The sequence below is a fragment of the Malurus melanocephalus genome, unplaced genomic scaffold (assembly GCF_030028575.1).
Source record: "Malurus melanocephalus ecotype Western Australia unplaced genomic scaffold, MMel_1.1 scaffold_10, whole genome shotgun sequence".
NCBI classification, from domain to species: Eukaryota; Metazoa; Chordata; class Aves; order Passeriformes; family Maluridae; genus Malurus; species Malurus melanocephalus.
Window position 1 is genome coordinate 1561042 of NW_026623242.1, and position 14986 is coordinate 1576027.

Sequence of the window (14986 nt, forward strand, 5' to 3'; positions counted from 1 at the left end):
AAACTGGGGTAGGTCAGTCTTAAAAAGGATCTTCATTTCTCACCCTCTGAAAACAGCATTGTTACTGTGAAACATTTGCTTTCATTCCTTTCATTAGTTCCGGTCTCTTTACATTTTCCCAAAAGATGATCAGGAAGATGTATCTTGCAACAGACTTTAATTGATCCAGAAAAATTATAATACAAATAAATGATAATACAGACTAAAGCAAATGGAGGATTGAAGTTTGAGAATGATCACTGCTACAGATGAGAATGTTTTTCTTCTTAGTGGACAAAAACATTTCATGAGAATTTGAAGTCAGTGCAGCCTATCTGTCAGGAAACAGATGATTTGTCATCAAATTTTCATGACAGATGCATGTACACAGTGCATGCCAGACCAGTCTGTAGAGCTCAGTTGAGGAGGATTACCAAAAGGCAGTCTCTCTCAAGTTGTCTTTTTAAAKAATTGTAATGTGTTGTACAGATTGGGAGGGAATGAAGGTCAGTCTAACAGGTTAATGTGTATATAACAAGACAAAAAACACAGGGCAGCAAACAGGGGTGAGGCTGGAGGAAAAAACCAGATATCCTAAGACTGTTACTTCAGTTAACTATTCCTGGGTGTTCCTCAGAGTTAAACAATAATAAATTAAGAATAGGCTGTTGTCCTGAAGCTAGCTGAAATGTCCATTGCCTGAAAAGGTAATTCAAAATACATTTTTTATTAAGATGAAAAAGTCTGTTTTAAACAGGAAACCTGATATTATTATGGCAATTTTGGGTTTAGGCCAATGTTATCTTCTATATGGTTTGCCTAATGTAGTGATTATAATTGCTTATAATGTTATGATTTTTACAATATATATTAATCAGGGTGTTTATGGAATAGCACATTTCCTTTTATTCCAGTTACATCATGATTTGAGTTTGAAATATGAGGCATTATGTTGCTTTTTCTTTCCACATTAGATTTTATCTTTGGAACTATATGGGAGTGAAATCTACAGCAGGAAGCATTTAAATAGCCAATGCCTACATCTTGTATACGTGTGTCATCTTGCTTCTATTACGATTTTAGTCTGTGAGTTTGAGGTTACTTGCTTTAAAGGCTTGAATAAACTCCATGGTAAGACTGATTATTCTATCTTGACAAAACATGGAGGGGTTGCAGGGGGGATAGCTCTGCACACTGTCTGCCATTACCCCCTTTATTTTAGTGCAGTCACCAAAACTATGGTGAGGGCAGAATGTCACGTGTCTGCTTTTCTATTGAGGGGAAAATGCTTTCTGCAGAGCTTCAATTTGCTTGGTAGCTTAAGCTACAAATAGTATTCTAATTTAAKAATTTTAAAGCAGTTCTCCTCTTAGGTGCACTATTCTGCCTTCTGCTCCCCTTGGCACTGAGGGCAGGGGCATGGGTTTTCCTAGAGAGCCCAGGGTAGCGGTAAAAGTTTGGGACTACTGCAGCTGTGGTGAGTGCCTGCTCAGAATGTGTCACCAGGCCTTTTTGCATGGGGCTCTTGGTTCCATATTAATCTTTGCCCTGAATGCTGTACTTGGAACTGAGAATTACTGAGGTTTAACACCTCAGTTTTGGCATAGGTTTCAGAAAACAGCCAAGGGCAGATGTTAAAACCAAGCAACACCAAGGCTGAAAACCCCCTTATCTCTGTGAGAAGTACAGCAGCCTTCCCTTTACAGGGAGAGCACTCAGTTCTTCGACCAAGAAGCTGTTCATGGCAATCAGATGGCGCCAGGACTCAGAACTCTTTTGTTCCCAATATATATGAGCAGAGAAGAAGTGGAGATACTGTCAGCATCAACTCAACATCTACTACCCAAATAAAATATCACTGGTTTTGTTTCCCCATCAAAGAATTTGCTATCACTTTCCAAACCAGACAATGAGCCCAGACCTGCTGCTTCTGAGTGAACAGGATAGTGTAGGCAGGGAGCAGAAGGATTCGTTGGTGATGGCATCCTTCTGAAAAAAGGCTTCTCTCGTATAGGGGGTGCAGTGCCCTATGTAGCACCACGTCCTGTATTACACAGGCCTTTGAAGAGCATCAATGTAGTGTTGGTTCAAAAAAGGTGCTGGCATTTGAGTCTGTATTTGTGCAACCTCAGGTTTCTTGGAAACACCCGAAGGTGTTTTCACATCCCTCATTTCAATTTGAATTCCCTAGACTGTCATTCCTAAGTAAAGTAAATGATCCTGGAAACTGGAACAAACATGCTTTGTTCTCATTTATCTTATGTTACTCAAAGTGGTTCAAGTTTTGAACATGAGAATGAGGTAATTTTATTATAGAATACATATTTTTTCCAAGGGAGCTGTTCTATTGCTTGCTCTAAATTAACCCCAGTGTTAATTCCAGTTAACTTGCAAGTCTAGATGTGCCCTTAATAAACATTTATCAATGCTTATTATACTTGTCTTTCCTAGAAATATTTGTGAAGCATTGAAAAATTAAAAGGAGTCTTTCTGAAGCAAGTACAAAGTCAGAAATAAACTTTTAAAGTACCCAGTAGGCTCACTGCAAATGCAGCCCTGCAAATGTTGTTCAACACTGAAATATTAGGCAAACATTGTCAAAAGAAGATTAATTTGAACTTTAACATTAACTTAAAAGAAGCCTGCAAAATTCCTACAGTGATGGTCAGGATTTATCATACAAATAGCTAGAACATCTGTAGGGGACACGCATTCTTCATATCATGACTAACAGTTCCATCTGAGAAACCTCTCTTGCTCTGCTGATTCTTTATAAGTCTCGCTGGCAGAATTTCTGTCTCAGTGACCATGGGGTTAGTCTCACGCTGTTAGAAGAACTTACAAATGAAACAATTTTGCTTTCCTGTCATAATATGATGAATTTTACTAGTACTTAAAATAGATTTTTTTCTTGCAAAGTACTTGAAAGCAAAAAAAGGTTGTAGGTTTTTTTTTCCTCACAATTTGTTAGGGAACAGAGTAAACCACGAAGAAATCTCAGGTGAAACAATTTTGTTCTAATTGTCAGGATTTTGTTAGTGTCTAAAATGCTTATTATGCTGTATGCTTGGTTAGAAAAATGTGGAATTTAAGAATGCAATAATTATATTGGAGTAATTAATGGAATTCATTTGATGAATGATAAATAGATATTTTCCTTTTTAATTTAGAGTAAAATAGGTCTTCAGGGTTCTGCTCCATAATAGGAAGCATTTGTAGGTCTCAAAATCTGTTGCCGAACACTTTGAATCCCACATTAGTAATGGCAAAAATAAGAATAGAAAATGCAAACAACTGTCTCAGCATGTCCCCTAGTCACTAGGGAATGGTAATGGTGAACTGCCTACTGGGAAGACTGGAGTTCTCTTGGGGCATCTCCTGTAATATTTGCTGTATCCTGCATGTCACTGTGGAGGTGAGACATGATAATCAAGTGATAGTGTTTGCAGTGAAATCATGAAGGACAAAGCCATTCAGTTTTGTTCCATGTTAAAAAGAAACTGTTGTATATCTCTGTGTTGTATATCTGTCACTCAGATCATGGAATGTAGAAAGTCAGAGAGCGCAGGGTGCAAAAGGGGCAGTCGGGAAAGCACCATTATGTAGAAACATATCTGTGCACTGAAGAAAGAGGAGTGCCCAATGACACCAGGTGCCTTCAGCTGTGCCCATCATCTGCTCTGCCAGCTTCCCACTTCTCTCAGAGAAAGAGATGTATGTCCAAAATCTGTTCTTCTGTCTCCCTTCTTCTACAAATCAAGTGAAATATAGAGATAATCTATGTGATTTTATGTCTCTGTGTCATTACTTTGGAAACATTCCAATTAGAATCAGGAATTGAGCTATAATAGTTGCCGTTGCAGCGAAAGGCTGTCTTGAGGGACAGCTACACATGAGCTTTTATTGGATTCCTGCTGCCCCAGCAGTCAAATATAAAGGCAAGGGGCCCCCAACAGTTCCTAGAATTTCCTTCACCTGCCTTGTCTGGACTCAAAGTGCCAGCCAGTGACTCTGAAGGTCATTTCTCTTCTCTGCACAYTGCATTTTCCACCAGAATGAGTGTATCCCCATGTCTTCAGCACTGCACAATGCTGCCACCCCTAGATCCCCATTAAGGTTCCCACCCTTTCCTTTCTCATCTCTTGTATTTACTGGTATCTTTCTTTTAATGTGGCCCCTACAATGTACTAATTTGCAAGGCTACATGATTCAGTGCAGGTGTCAGAGAACAGATGAAGAAAATTACAAGGTTGGGGGTGATCAGATGTTTTCCTTTCACAAATTCCTCCAGGCTACATTTCCAGATGTTCAACAATAGGCTTTYCAAACTCTCCATATCAGGCCTGGTTTCCCCTAGCCTGTCATCAGTCTCATTGTTTGAGTCATCAGTACAACAATTAAGAGCATGAGGAACTCTGCCCAACTAAGAGAGAAATGAATACCAAAAGGCATTTTGAAAGTGAGTAACTTCTACTGACCTTTGCTACCAGGGTAGCGCAAAAGAAATGTAACTTGCCTGAAACCTTACGTCAATGAAGAAGCAAGGTAYTTAGTGCATCCATTGATCAAACTTTAAATAAAATCTATCGAAAATAAATCTTTAAATAAATCTATCTAAATATAGATTAGGAAATCAGTTCCTAAATTTTATTGATGGCAGCTTCTTCACCCYGGTTGTGTTAGAGCAGTTCTTAATTTCTTTGGAAGGCTAAGTAGTTTCAGGAGCAGGAAAGAGAAGTGACATTTGGTGTTCTTAACAAAATCATGTTGACAAGTTCACCAGTCACTCTACAATTGGAGTATTTGATTTAAAAGTATTAAAAGATCTCTTGCAGAACCTGTAATAGGGAAAAGTGGTAAAATAAACTGAGATACTGAAGAACAGGGAAGCTCCAGAGCTTTCTGGAAGAGGCACATGGACCTCTTCAGTTTCTCTTTCAACTATGAGGAATTATTTCCTTCTTTCTGGCCACCACCAGCAGGTGGATACTTGAAGAGGTGCATAAGCTGGCACACAGAGATGGTAGGAGACAGTTACTGCAAAAGCAGAACAGCAGCTCAGATTATCCTGTTGTTACTCATCAGTGCTATWTTGTTCTTGGCATTAACAACTCTTCATGCAGGTTGTTGGGAATGCAAGGGCTGGAGAGCATGGCCTGTTACATTTGTTCAGCAGCAAGATGAGCATTTAGTGTCACACACAAGCTGAACCTGATGAATGTTTCAGGGCCATGCTGTGGTGTGACTTGGAGCATTAGATGACTGGGATGTCTCACTGGTACATCCCAGGGAATTGTGCTGATGTGTGGCAACTGATTATCGCCTGTTTTTGTGTCACTTGTAAAGCTTGGCAATAGTGAGTCACATTATTTCAACATATAGAACACTGTTTTACACCRTGAAGGACAGATTAAAAATGTTGTAAGCATGCAGGCAAATCTTCCTTTATTAGAATTTTTAAAGAAGGCAGTCAGGTACTGGAGGACTCCAAATATGTAACTTCCCAAATTCTAATAGTGGCTTTGCAGTTGCAGTTGCAGTCTTTTCTTCTCACTTCCTCTGTTCATCTTATTTATATCTAAGCTGTGCTATTCCTTGCTATCATTGGCATGATTGTCAGTTCTCAAAGTGTTTTAATAGGAAGCCCAATCACCTCTATAAGCTATATCTGTGAATCTAATAATGGAGAGCAACAGCCTTGAATCTTTCTATGTGAATAGTTAGCATGATTTCCATTTTTTTCTGAGGTTTTTTGGCAATATATTCCTCTCTCCTCTGTGTACTCATTAATAGGGCTACTTAAAGATGCTCTGCCTTTGTGCAGTTGCACACAGGCTCACAGTGCCACTCTGGCATGAAGCACTGCTTGTCGGGATGTGGTAAAAACTGTGTGTTGAAGGGCCTTGCTCATGGAGCCAGGAATATAATATCAACAAGGGCAAAAACAATTTTCTGTGGTTTTGTCATATGTATACTTTAATAGTCATTGCTGCTTCTTTCTTGCTTTGCTGTGAGGATCTTGCTGAGAAGGATTTTGCAATGCGTTTAAATTGGTCCTGTAATGAAAATATTTATACTTAGGTTTTCCATTTTATTATTATTAACATAAGTAAATTCATCAGACTTATTTAGGAGAATTTTTTGCCCTTCTTTCTAACTGATGAAGACAGTATTTTCTTTTTTTTCTCATTATAAATAGCTAAAAAAGGCTGTCTTTAAGAAACAGTTTGGCAAAGTAGTCTGAGAAGACGTGACTAATATATAAATCATGCTTTTATTGCATGAAATTGGAAACTGTGGTACTGAGTTGCATTAAAAATTGTAAAGTAGATTGGCTGAGGATTTTTTATTCATCTTAATATAGATAGGTTTGATCTATTATGGATTTAGTTTATTGTTAGTCAGCAAATTGCCCTTTCCAGTTAGCAGCACTGAACACTATAACATCTTTACTGTTCTGGATGGCTGAATTTTATAAATAATAATGCGTTTTTTACTGAACAAATCTACCTAATTACTTTTCAAGAGCTGCTAGCATTGCAGTCTTGTTCAATGAACAAAACAGAAGATTGTTTGTGACACTGTTGAATCATCCTACATAGCAAACTTCATAAAGAGTTATCCAGGTCCCTTTAAATGACAATTCATTCAGTCAAACTAATCCTATTTCAGACTAACTGTGACAACTAACTTTGCCATAGTCCTGTTGAATCAGCCAAAAAATGGAGTACATGCAAGAGAAGCTACAAGAATGGACAAGCAGGGAGGTTTGTGGTCCCAGCCRTGGCTCATCGAGATGGTTATATAGCTCTAATGCAACCTACCTACACCATGTATGGCTCAAGTCAAGATGTATTGCTACCTTGCTTTATTAGTACTCAATTCATTTAAAACATGAAATTACTGCTTTATAATTTGAAAGCTGAACTATAATTCATTTGTAAGGGGAGTATTAAGGCGTTGTGCATCATGTACATTCTTCTGCAGAGGTTTTGAAGGACAGCAACACAGGACATTGTTTAGCTCACTTCATAGTGCCAGGAAACTAAAATTTGGTAGGAAACAAGAACATTGCACATCTTAACTGTCTTTTGGCAAAGAAACGACTGCCATTTAGTTGGATGTATATAGGTAGCTGGGATGTACAGGTTTGGCCATAAAGTAGATGGTGKTTTCTATTTTTAGTGTGGTATGGGCATCTGCTGATCCTGTATCATMTTCCTGCATATCTGACAGCTCCGTGCCCTGGGCAAAGTACCTTTTCCCTATGCCTTTTTGCTCCTGCACATTGTCTGTCTAGTTTGTTTACTTTGTAGGGATTTTCAGGGGAAGAGCTGTCCTGTGCTATTGAGCATGTCCAAGACCTAGAGCAGTGGAAACACTTTCTCAGTTAAGATCACCACATAGATCCACCATAAATTGCATCATGGGTGGCCTTTGCAAACTGTCTCCTTTTAGACTGAAGCTCTTTTAGAAAGAATATCTGGAAAGCAATAGAAGAGGCAGCATGGTGTATGTGTTCAACTGAATTCAGAGTATTTCACTCAGCCTGTACCACCAGTGACAYCGCAAAGCAGAATCTCAGTTCTCTGCAGAAGAAATACAGTGGTCTGAAAGTGATCTTCCCAGGTTCAGAATTTCTCCCCTAATTGAACTGTGGGATTTCTGCAGCTGAATGCATGACTGCAGCTATASATAAAGGCCTGAATTTGTTTGTTAAAATCCAGTATATAATAGTAGAGTTTAAATGGCATGGAAATAGATCTGAGGACTGAGGCATGTAGGACAGAAAATACTTACAGAATGTGAAACTTCCAAAAGCTCTTGAAGACTAATATTCCGATCAGTGAAATGGGAAGTAGTTTCAACCTGTTTATCATAGGATCATTCATGCATGCATTAATTTCTGAAAATTACCCCACATATTTGCAAACGTGAATGATACTTGACGTAGTGGGTCCTGGAGGCTGTAAATGTTCTGAATGTTCTGATCAAGGCCAGTTCATTAAATCACTTTGAATCTTTCAAGATTCTGAGCAGTCTGATTGCTTCTGCAGGCCCTGAGAGTGGAAGATGTTGAAGACTTGTCATGGATCAGTTCTATGGTGCTTTCCATTATGGTGGAAATACTACTGATTTTGACGGGAAAAAGAGATGAAACAGAAATACTGAAGATATCCTGATAGTGTGTTTGCTAATTTTGACTATATTTAGTACAATCCAATGCATTCTCAAGACAAATTGTTTTTTTCCTCCTTAAAAAGTACTCTTTTTAAGCTATGTCTCCTGAATATGCTTATAAATTCCTTGCTTATTCTGAATGTGCATGTGGAGTCTCCACTGCATCCTTCAGAAATGTTTATAAGAAGTTCTAAGTACTTTCACTCCTTTTTCATTCATTCACTCCCACTGAAAATTCTTCATGTTCTCTTTGGTGGTGACTAATAAAAATTTTSATCTTTTATTTGGCTGGAAAAAAACAAACTGAGGAGGTTGGGTTGGAGCCCTATCTTCATTTGAGCAGTGACTAAGTCTATGCTGGGAAATCAAATGCTGACTTAGTAGTTCCTAAACTCTTCTTTGGGTAGACCACTACATCAGTTGTCCTATGAAAAGGCATCCCTTGTTCCTCATAGCACTTTTTTATTCTGCCTTCTTGACAACAGACAAGGTCAAAGCAGAAAAGAGCAGAGTGCAAGGTTGCAAGGTTAGTGCTCTCTGAGATACTAAAATCCAGAGCTACTACAAATTCCTACTTGTTTTCTTGTGGAGGAGGGAAGTTCTTCTGTTCATGTGATGTCCTATTAAATCAGAGGAACATGATGAAAAACGTGGCTTCTCAGCTGAGGAGTGGTCCCACTTTTTCATCCCCAGAATCTAGCAGCTTCTTCATGTCAGCTTTCCAGTTTCACAGTAAAACCAAATCAAACCAAACATAACCAAATGTAACCTAACCTAACACACCTCCCTGGGTTTGGCTGAGGGAGAATTCCTTAGGTTGCTTTCCTTCACCCACCCTGGATTCCCTTCCCACTCTGGGAGGAGTCTGCAGCTTCAATAAGGACAACTTAAGACAGCAATAACATCATTTCAGTTGTGACAATCTGGAGATGTTTGGCACTACTGTGACCAGATCTGAGCTCAAAGGAAATCTAGAGCTGTGTAAAGCCGTTGGGACAAGCACCACACTGCCAGCCTCTGGGACAGACCATAGCATTCAGTGGGTGTCCTGCTGGAACCCACATACACTATGTGTCATATGGCTCTTGGACTTCAACAGCTTGTTKATGTGACAGGCTGCAGCCACACACCGGGCAGAAGACTATGGGGGTGTTTTTTGCCAGTGTGCCTTGTTGAATTGAGCAGGACAGGATGGTTATGGTCATTATGTCCATTCTTGTTCTCATTATTTTCTCACCACCATAAAGTTCATTTTCCTGTTTTGGTTTTAGGCAATGTCTCATTAAGCACAGTGTCTTTTGTGGATGCATGCATGTTGTCCAATATAGCACATTTTCTATTTTGATTAGCATGGTTTATGTGGTTGTGAATTTGAGTAAGAAGGAGACGCTAGTTATTTTTATCTCTTCCCTCTGGATTTGTTAGAGAAAAAAAACTTAACATCTTGTTTGTACAAGATGATGAGAATGATCTCATACAGTATTAGTTGAAACTGGAATAAATCTGTTATTTGAAAAAAAATAGACTGTGCAAACTATCTGCATGATAATTATCAATGACAGAAGTTTCAATAAAAATTAAAATATTTAATGTTTTTCTTTCATTGATGTAGTGCTGTAAATTTATGACCATTAAGAAACCATATGAAAGATCTGTCAGCTTTTGCTATTTCACATTTTTGTCTCTTACCAAAACKGATTTCAGATTTTGTAGTACTAAAAGTAAAGGGAAAAATGCAAGCTGCTTTTAATCAAACTGGAATGTTCAGAGATCACCATCACAGTCTTTACAGTATTGATCTGAGTATGAAGCAAAGAACATTAACTTGTCTTTTGTTGACTTAATTTAGTGGCAACCACAGCCTTTAGGATGTAATGGTAGACAAGTTTGTGTCATTCCACTGCAAGTGCCACTGTACATGTGAGGAGCCATCTGCTTTGGATTAAGTCCTAAATCAAAACACCGATGAGGTCTAATGCTGCCAGTTTAAGTAAGACACAATTTGCACTGAGTTTTATGTGAGTAAGGGCATCACAATCAGGTCTAATGCCAGACAACAGTAAATTCAGTTACAAAGGCTGGAAGCATTTCTGAAAGTATTGTATCCCTATGTAATTGGATCATGAGTGTTAGCAACCTTGCTTTACACTGGGGGTAGAATTACCATTCTCTGTTGTTTTGTCTGTAATTGTCTTGCCCACCTATTGTTATTTACAAAGTGGTCCCAACCTTGTCATCAGCCATGGTCCAGGTGTCTGAACAATTTTAAGATTGTATGCTCCTCTCCCAACACTGCCTATCAAGATCACTGAATCAATATTCACAGCATTTGACAGTTGTGAATAAAACTGAAGCATTAATTGAGCACTAATTTTTCTTTTCTTTACTTGCTGTAGCAATGGAGGTGCTTTCATTATGTCCACAATAGCCCTTTCAGGTTATGTCTGTGACTGGCTTTCACACAATCCCTGTGTGTCTGTGGAGAAATAGTAGCATTCCATTTAGAGGGATATTTTACACAAGCTATTGCCATATCGGGAGAATGGGATCATCTTAACTAACTGTAACATAGCCCTCTGAGCTTGATCTTGAGTCAGTTGGAAGAGATAAGCATCCTCAGATGAGTTCATCCCTTCTGCTGGAGAAGTCTGTCTCAGGGTACACTGAATCACCCTTTTGAGTGCCCATCAATTTTAGAGTTAGGCACATAACTTTGACAGTTTTTACAGAGTTGTAACAGATTATCACTGGAATGGATGTGCTGAGAGTTGGGGATGAGAGGATGTGATCCCCAAGTAATTTTCTGTGGCTAATACTGTGGAGGTGTGGTGGAAAAAAAATCAAATTTAAGAGAACTATACAACTGCTCCCAAGTTATTCTGCTGGGTTTCAGTAAAGCTCTTGTACACAGAGCTTGTGTGGAGTGTATTTATGGGAAAGATAAGTTTAGCTGTGATTATTTTAGTTCTGTTTCTCCTTGTATGCGTTTTCATTTCCTTTTTTTTATCTTACCTTTCCTAAACAACCCCAAATCTACTTATGTGTCTCCAGCAACAGCTACCCCAGAAAATTGCTGCATTTTTATCACATTTTCTTGAATTATGAGTGAGAATTTTCCGATGTGAAAAAGGTGATAAAATATGTTTTGCAAATTGATGATTTACCACCGCTCATCTGTTCACATGCAGGAAGACAAGTATGTAACTCAAAGAGAGATGGCCTAAGGGTAATAAAAGTGAATAAAAATATGTTGTATTATATTCAATTTAGCTTCAATCATGCCCAAATATTAAACTGGTCTTTGGCATGTTTCAGAAAGCATGTGAAATTTTTGAAAGGCTTAGTAGGAAGATATTTTGTTGATTTTAAGTCACTATTGAGAAACTTTAGGAAAGTCAAAGTCTTTTATTTTGCTAACTGCTTTAACCAAGTTAAGGAAGGCTGACACAATAAATGTAGAAAAGAAAACAGAAGAGTGTATTTTTAAAACAGTAATATTTAAAACCAGAAGTATTCTGTTTCTGCATCTTAATTTTCAAGGAGATGGTCATGAGAATAGATTTCTCGTGTTTATATTCTCACTTAAAAAATATTTACCCTAAGATTTATGGATTTTGAAAGTGCTCATGTACTTGTATACTCACTTGCACACTATTATCTCCCCTTCAGTCAACAATTTTTTTCCCCTGTCACACACACTATAAGGGATTTAAATGGAGTCCCAGGAATATTGACTCACAGAGGAGTGGGATTTGAAATGTCAACTCTCAGCACCAATAGAATATCTGGAAACTGATTAAGACATACTTAGGTTGGAGAATAGCAAAAAAAAAAGTGCTTATGAGTAAAAAATCTGCTGCATAAAGTACTGTGTTGAGAGCATTAGGTTCTTGAAACAACTTTCAAAGGCAAGGGAGGAATTTACAGTGTTTCTCTGAAATGAAAGCACTCCCTGATTTCAAGTATAGTAAGAAAACCCTGATTGAAAGACTACTGTCAGAGCTGTACTTTGGGTCATGAGTTAGTATTAGTGTTAGACTGTGGCAAACTGAATTTATGTTGGTCATCGCTTACCCTGTTAACTGGTTTTGCTAGAGAGGARAATTACAGGAGCTCTCTTCTAAAAATGTTTTATTTTCTTTACTGTCTGCATGTGTGACTTTTCCCTGGCCCCRCAATGACAATATATCTCAGGCGTAGCTGCATCTATATCTATTGTTGTGGCAGTATGATTAAATAAAGCAGCATTTTGCTGTTGAAGATCAGCATGATGCTGAAATCTGTGCCAGCAGCTGCTTTCACTCCTTTGGTTCTAGGCATCACTGTATAGACCATACAAAAAGTAAGCTAAAAAAGCAAAGAAACATACATAGCAGAACTGTAACCTTAACTCCTTTGCTCTCGTCTCTGTACAAGTAATTTATTTAATGATACATTAACRTAAGTTTTTGTGTCGCCCTTGCTTTCTCACACCAGGAAAGTCTTTTCCCAAAGGATGTACTCTGGCCAGGATGCGTAATACACCAGTTAGACATCCTGGTGGGACATGCTGCCTCCTGTGCTCCATTTCTGGGAGGAGGGAGAGGGTACCTGACCACCTCCCCACCTCCTGTGAAGACTATACACAAGTCCAAGTTTGAGACCTATGTTGTCACTTACTTGGGTGCCTGTTASTGTGACACATAGAGTGGCAAGGTAATTTGACTGTATTTGGGTGGGAGTGAGGACACAGACCTTCATCCAAATACTCAGGGCTTTAACATGATCTAGAAGTGGACCATGCAGAGACTCTGTCCATCCCTGCGCCCTCTACCCTCCTTCCCACAGTGAAAAGGGTTATTGGGAAACTTTAGAAGCAGAAACTCATGRGATTTCCTCTCAGACTTTGCCTCTGAGAATGTTTCTACTTATCCACAAAATGACTGAGCTTTAGTGAGTTTCTCATAATTTGTACAAGCACTAACAATGCTTTCATTCCTCTGCCAATAGTTCCTGCATGTCTTTTAAATTTTCATAAATTTCACTGTCTTGTCTAGTGCCAGAGTTTAACCTCACACAAACAGAGATGGGCAATAATATTAAAATACCTAAGTAATCAAATGTATTACACCCTGCAGTTCTGCTTTAACATTTGGATGGGACTGTGTTCACATTTAATAACATAAAGGTATTCTGTTAAAGAAGCTGAAAGAATAAGGCAGAGTGTTCGTTGAATTAATGAAGATTAATAGATGAAGGGCAGGCAGTGTCATCTTCGCTGCAATGTAAAAGATAAGATAATCTAAATTATGCAGACATTCTATCTTTAATTCAGGCTGTATTTACAGAAACTTACCACCCATATCTCATTAGTTCAATGCTATGGTTTATTTGTGCAGGTCTGTTTTAAAACTAATGAATGATGGGGAATTAGAGAGTTACAGCAGTGATAGCAGGTATTAAAAAACATTCAAAGCGAGAGTGAAGAATGTTACCTCTCAGGAAACAAACTGATACTTACTKTGGCCTATACAAATATTTAAATTATATAATAAAGATTAATGAAGAAAAAAAACTAAGAAAAATAGTTGCATGGAATGAGCACAGGCAAGTAGATTTTAAACACAAGGATAGTAGAAAGGTAGACTACTACAAAGCCACATATAAAATTTTTGTTTCTCCCGCTCACCCAATTTACATATTTGGATAGATACAAAGCCTGTTGTATCTGTTCTTACTGCAGAAGGAGGTAAAATGTTCAGAGGTTAGGGTTAGTCCCAGAGGGTGGAATGACCAGAGCTAGAACTGGTAGATTTTTAATTTGGGGGCCAAACTTGTATATGGGAAACAAGACTGGGGACTTGTGTATCCAGGCAAGTTGGTCTTAAGATTTGGGGGTTTTTCTATGTATTGAACTGGGGCAGGGTATATACCACTCAGATTTTTTAACATATCTTGATATTGGAAAGGAAACATTTAAAACAAAGACTCGCATTATATGCTTGCAAAATTAAGAGTGGAAAACAGTTGAGCAGTTTGATTTTTAAGCAAATTCTCTAATTTTTCCAGTCAAAATTTTTTAAAAATTTAAGAACTTTTCAGAAAGTTTTCTAGACACCTAGAGACTGTGGGTTATTATTACGTAGAAAGTAACTAAAAACAAATTCCCAAACCTGCCATCAACCTAAAACTCAGGTCTCATTTAATTGGATGCTTAAGAGTAGGCACCCACAGGTTCGTTTCCTAGATTGCACAATCATCCGGCTGTGACAGCCTTTCTTTTCGGTTCTGCCCTGGTACAATGCARCTGAACCCTTCTGTGACCCCCGGGAATGCCAACAATAGAGATGATCGGTCATTGCACAAACAGCTCTGCAAAGGGTGATCACTTTGTTTCTAGGCCTTTCTAGAAAACAAATCATAGTTTTGCAAGTATTTTAGACTTAACATTTCCTAAGGTGTAGGTTAAAAATGTATTAGTAGCAGTGCGAAACAAATACTATACCTAGTGACAGTAGTGTTGAACAGTGAAAAATAAAGTTGAACATTGGAAGTTTTGTTACTGAGGCTTCTTCCTCTCCACTCCACCTCCTCCCTCAAAAATACACCAATGGGATGCTGCCTTGTGCAAATGAAGCACCATATTTCATGCCAAAATGTTTTGATTGGGGTGGTGAGGCTCTGAAGCTGATGTCAGATGTGGCCTATACAGGTCATTAGGCTGCCTGCAAGGGCGGGAAGTACGTTTATAAGATACATTTTGGAATGTGGCTCAGAGGTCCCAAAGTCCTCTAGCTCTTGCTCTAAAGCCAGAAGCTGCAAGGCTTGTTTGGGTTTTCAGTGAGCT

The 14986-nt window shown here is 38.4% G+C and overlaps 1 protein-coding gene across 1 annotated transcript in view; it reads left to right on the forward strand.

Moving 5' to 3' along the window:
• The window catches only part of MSRB3 (methionine sulfoxide reductase B3), an 84167-nt gene that overhangs the window by 46145 nt on the left and 23036 nt on the right, over nt 1-14986 (forward strand). The gene's annotated exons all lie outside the window — the stretch shown is intronic.